Genomic DNA, 5,690 nt, shown 5'->3' with positions numbered 1-5,690 from the left:
GGAAGGGGCAGAATAAATAAATAAATCTTTTTTTAAAAAAACACAGTATATGGAAGGGGGAGAGACAATGTGGGGAGTGGCTATTCTGCTAGAATGAGGCTTTTAACCCCCCTTCTCTGGTGATAAACTCTCCATCTACAACTAATAGTGAAAAAAATTAAACTAGGTTCTCAATAGTGTTAAGACTCAAACTTATTTGCACACGGTACTACAGTCAAGTACAAGATTTTGTATGGCTTTGAATGGCTTTGAAACCTGGGAATCTGCTTTAAAGCAGATTCTTCTCAAATGTCAAGGTCTTCATAAATGTCAAACAACAAATATGGACAGAACTTTGCAGCCAAAATAAATCAACCCAAACCACCACCACCAACAACAAAAAGCAATGCCGCCCCATAAAAAAACGAAAAAAGGAGATGCTGAAAATTTTTAAAAATTAAAAAGGAATAAACATTGGGAGATTGGGAATATACTATTTAATAGATAATTGCTCAAGGTTCTTACTGGGTGCTAAAATTATTCAGGACACTAACCCCTACGGAATCTCATGATCCTTCTCACAATCCTCTGACTTTTTCCTGGGTCTTATTAAAAACATTTGTGTTTTTATGGAAGACAAGGGTCCTGGACAGTCTCAGTATGCCCCCAGATCTACTCTCCATCCTTCCCCTTGCTGTTCACACCCCAGGCCTGCATGGACTGTTTCATTCGGTTTGCTTGCTCTCTGGCTCCTTGCCGGATCCCACAAACGGGAGGACCAGCAGGATACCAGGCAACGGAAGCAGGGTGAGTTGAGTATTTATTTCCTGGTTCCCTCCACGCCATACTTCAGGCTGGCAGTGCCTGCTTTCCTCCACCAAAGGCCACAGCTCCTGTCACCTGATCCTCTCCTCCAGCTCCAGCTGTGGCTGTCTTCCCCTCTCCCTCGGGGTCTAGAGGGGATGGAGTGAGCCCCCTCTTCCTGGTGTCCTCTAAGCTGCCTGTAACACTGTAAATAGTTCCTTCATTAATTTCTCCTCAACTGCCCCTTTTGAGTAAACCTTCTATTTCCTGCTGGATCCTGAGGGATACAATAAGGAAAAAATGACTCGCTTACCAAAAAACTAGCCCTATTAGTCTGTGACAGTTTGAAGCTTTTTGTGGATCCCAGGAAAGATCATGCCCTTAGAGTTAACCCATTCCTGTGCATGTAAACGTACTGTAGGAGGGAACTCTTGATTTAATTACTTTTGTTAAGGGCCTTTGATTAGACTGTATGATCCAGGGTGGATCCTAACCCTCCTACTGGAGTCCTTTTACATGGAGGACTAAAAGCAGCAGACACAAGAAAGAAGCTGCAGAGACAGAGGAACACCAAGAGGCTGAGAGAGAGCTCCTGGAGGCTGGAAGCTGCAATCAACAGAGCACAGAGGCATGGAAGGAGACCCCTGAGAGGCTGAACGAGACAAGGCCGAGATGAGAGGGGAGAGAGGAGGCCTATGCCTGATTGCCTACAGCTGAGCTTAGGTAGAAAGTAAGCCTGAAGGAGAAGGCAGAGACCCACACAGCTGGCATTATGCCCTGCTGTCACCTGATCGCCCACAGCTGCAACTAAGTGGGACAGCATCTCTTGATGATACCTTGATTTGGACACGTACATGGCCTCAGAACTGTAAGCTTTTAACCCAATAAAGTCCCACTATAAAAGCCAACCCATTTCTGGTATATTGCATTTTGCAAACTGAAACATATCCAATAGCTAATAGGCCATTCTTGATTTTGAAATAGTTCTCCTTTCTACCAATCCATGCTCTCTTCCTCCTAAAAGTAGATCAAGACTCTTCTTTAAACTTTCGTAACCATTTCCAAATCAGCCACATGGCTCTCCTTACTAAAAACACTGGCTATCATTTCCCAACCTTGTCCATTACCCCCTTTTTTTTTCTTGAGTTTCCAGGGCCCAGGGATTGAAACCAGGACTTTATATGTGGGAAGCTGGCACTCAGCCATTGAGACACATTGGCTCCCCTGAGTTGTTTTTTTCATTTGTTTGCTTGTTGTTTGTTTTTTTCATTTTTTAGGAGGCCCCGGGAACCAAGCCCCCAACCTCCCATGTGGGAAGCAGGTACTCAACTGTTTGAGCCACATCCACTCCCCCATTACCCCACTTTTCAACTTCTGACATTTATAAGCCATTTCTAAATTTACTGATGCTTACCCTAGACTTTTTTTAAGGACTTTGAGTCCTTTTTATAAAAGGACTTTTAGAGTCCTTTTTTAAAGGACTTTTTAAATCTCGTTTTTGTACACATTACCCAAATATTTCCAGAGTCCTATGTTTCTTAAGTAATAGGTATGTAATATTTGTTAAGGAAGCAAATATCTCATTCTTTTGGACTTGAATTGGGAAACAAGGTGAATATATTATGCTACACTTCCTCAAAATGTATTCCTCAAACTGTGCTTTCACTATAAGCTAAGCTGCACATTTGCAAATCAGATCAATCCTCCTCAATTGCAACATCTCCTAGTGTTATGGGGCCCAAAGATTTTTTGGTTTTATCCACTATTTATTCACATGCCTGGTGTAAAGCAGGTGTACTATATACATATATATGTTGAATAAATGAATGCATATATATATATTTGCAAGTAAGTACCTGAAATTTTCACAAAAACAAATAGGCAATTAGAATACCTCAAGTAAGTTATTTTAGAAAGCCATATATATGGAGTTCCAACCATATGTTAGGTTCTGGGTAGCACTTTACAAGCATGATCTCAGTGAATTCTCGTAGCTGTCCTATGAGATTGGTCTTATTATAACCAACTTACAGATGGGATATTATATAACTTGCTCAAGAAGTGTAAAAGTCAGTACATGGAGAATGTGGATGCCAAACCTGCTATGTCTAACTGCCAAGTCCACTTTCTCTCTATTATGACTATAACATGCCTTTTTGAACTTAAAAAAAAATAAAATAAAATAGATGGAATTGAATTTTCATTTAAAAGGGGGCAAACACCTTACTAGGATTCTAAGTATATGAAAATTATAAATCCTAGTGCTTTTTAAATTCTGTTTACCCAGAAGCAATCAGAACATCAACAGAACAGCTGCAACTTCTTCCCCACAATTACAGTATGGTATCCAGTTAACAGAATGATGATTATCTCAGGGGAGCTGCACCAGAGACAACTGAAGATGAAAAACTACAGTCACCACATGTAACTAATTTGTGCTGTGCACCAACAAGAACCTGCTTTAAATTTCCTTGCCAATTTACAACCCCTATACTGTACCAGGCAAGGTTAGTGGCTATTGAAAAGACCATTAAAATCGGGCTATTTAAAGATACATTGGGTAGTGTGTTAACTATACAAAAAAAAGGCAATGTACAGTTTTAAAACAAATCTGGTACAGTCTTACATTTCATTTTGTTTCTTTAGAAGGAATGAGTTGTGCACAGAGGGTTAAATGTTTTATAGACAAGATAAAAAGCTTCTTTGGAACCAACTTTTTAGCATCATCATCATCTTCCTCATCCTCCTCTTTCTCCTCTCCCTTCTTTTCTTGCTTTTTTCAGCCTTGAGGACTCCCTTTTTTACTGCATCAAGTTTTCCTTTAGCCTGGTATGCAGCAATATCCTTTCTGTATTTCCCCTTCAACTTAACAGTCTTCTTTTCCTAAGGCTGCTTGTCATCTGCAGCAGCCTTATTCCACATCTCTCCCGTTCTTTACAACATCATCAGTGGAGAGACCAGGATGCTCGCCTTTCATTTTGGGATTCTCAGAACAAAAAAAGAAAAAGGGTGCATTGGGATCCTTGAACTTCCTTTTTGTTTCCCCTGTAGAAGGGATATAGGCTCTCATTTCTTGTTCATTACAGGCCTAGTCTGCCTCTGCCATGTCTTCAAATTTTCCTTTCTCTTTAGCAGACATGGTCTTCCACCTCTCTGAGCACTTCTTAGAAAACTCTGAAAAGTTGACTGAAGCATCCAGGTGCTTCTTCTTAAGCTCCTTCCGGCAAGTTTGCAGGAAGAATGCACACGATGGCATTTTGCCTTTCAGCTTCCTAGGATCTCCTTTGCCCATGTCTACTTATTTTTCATCACGTCGCCCAGCACCCACCTGGCTCGCACTTGCCCTGGTGCTGTCTCTATGTACTGCAATGGCTGTCATAAACTCCAGCTTTTAGAAGTAAAATCCCTGGGTATGCCAAACAAAAATCAGAACAGAGATTAGAGAGGCAGACCTGTACACCCAAGGGAACTAGGAGAGGATGACTGGAGAAACTCTGCTCAGAAAGCACCATCTCTGTTGCCCATTCCTGTGGTCTACACACTGCCCCACATTCTCACCATCCAAAAAGGTGAGAAAACTGTTTCAAGTGCTTGCCTATTGATTGAACTCAATTTGCACAAGAAGACGATGGTAATCAAAGACGTTGAGGAATAAAAGGAGGGTTTTCTTTAGTAGAGTTCCCCTCTCTTCACCAATTACAAAACAGTAGGGAAGGCCTTCCTTCGCCCTTCAGCTGGCCAAGAGAAGGGACCCGGGTTTGGAACAGGCTCTGCTCTTTTCTGGGTCATCGTTCCTTTGAGAGATAAAATTCTCACCACCATGTTTTTAAAAAATCCAAAAAAGAAAAAGAAAGGTGGTAGAAGTCTCCCCAAATACAAGTCAGTATTCTTGGGAGGCATTTGCAAGTAGGTACCTAAAATTTTTAAAACCACATCAGTAAAGGAAGAGGTACATGAATGACTTCTGAATATCAAAGCTTCGTGTATGTTGGCAAATCAGAAGGCTTATAAGAGAAGGCAACACCCTTTATAACATCCCTTATGGTCTCTAGCCCATAAACAGAGATTCTTAAGGAACATTTACATAAATAATTCACATTTGGGGCCAACAAAATCCTCCTATTGATGAGAGAATTCCAATTGTCAGCATCTCTTAGATAACATACACAAAATAAATGTCTTCAGATTTCATTTCTTTATGTTATTTGAGCTGAAGTTACACTGATTTAGTTCAGAAGTACTGTCTCAGAATAAACAAAACTTACATAAAACTTCTTTAAGATTTTAAAAGCATTTTATATCTTGGTTTTCTTTAAGAATTTAATGTAGAAGAACTATATAAAATGTTTAGATTCAAACATCCTGAAACAAGGTGATAAAGTTGGATTTACTAGAGCAAAATCAAAATTTCAGTGCCAATAGATACAAATCGACATATTCACAATCTTTGTTTTTTTTTACTGTACATATATATTCATTGACACAACTGCCCAATATATGTTTCTTTTATCCTACAGTTATAAACATAGTACAACTTGTGATGTACCTCAAATGAGAAGATTCTTCAACATACCAAATTTCAGATTATAATGGCTGGCTCAGAACTAAGACTTGGGTGACAGCTACAGCTCTCCAGAAAGTAGCACTTAAAGGTCTAATATCCTAAGAAGCACTTAAAGAAGACAGGTTGTCTCAATCTAATTTAAGGTTGAGCACTGTATATAGAAAAAAGCTGGCAAAAATTCAGCAACCAGAATTCTGTGTCTCCTAGCAAAAGACAATTGGACAACTCCTCTAAAAGATAGCAAGATGTTACTCAAAGCTTAACATTTCCTTCTCCATTTGCTAGTAAAAATTGTATTCTTTCATGAGATCCATTATTCATTATTTTTTAAAATTATATGCCT

General features: G+C 39.6%; 1 pseudogene; it reads right to left on the bottom strand.

Annotated features, from left to right (window-relative positions):
- Nucleotides 1-535: 535 nt before the first annotated feature.
- On the bottom strand, nucleotides 536-4,075 carry LOC101444449 (high mobility group protein B1-like; annotated as a pseudogene).
- Between the last annotated feature and the right edge of the window lie 1,615 nt (nucleotides 4,076-5,690).

The sequence above is a fragment of the Dasypus novemcinctus genome, chromosome 7 (genome assembly GCF_030445035.2).
Source record: "Dasypus novemcinctus isolate mDasNov1 chromosome 7, mDasNov1.1.hap2, whole genome shotgun sequence".
In the NCBI taxonomy this organism is placed as follows: Eukaryota; Metazoa; Chordata; class Mammalia; order Cingulata; family Dasypodidae; genus Dasypus; species Dasypus novemcinctus.
The sequence above is the reverse complement of the archived record's forward strand: the minus strand, read 5'-3'. Positions and strand labels throughout refer to the sequence as shown.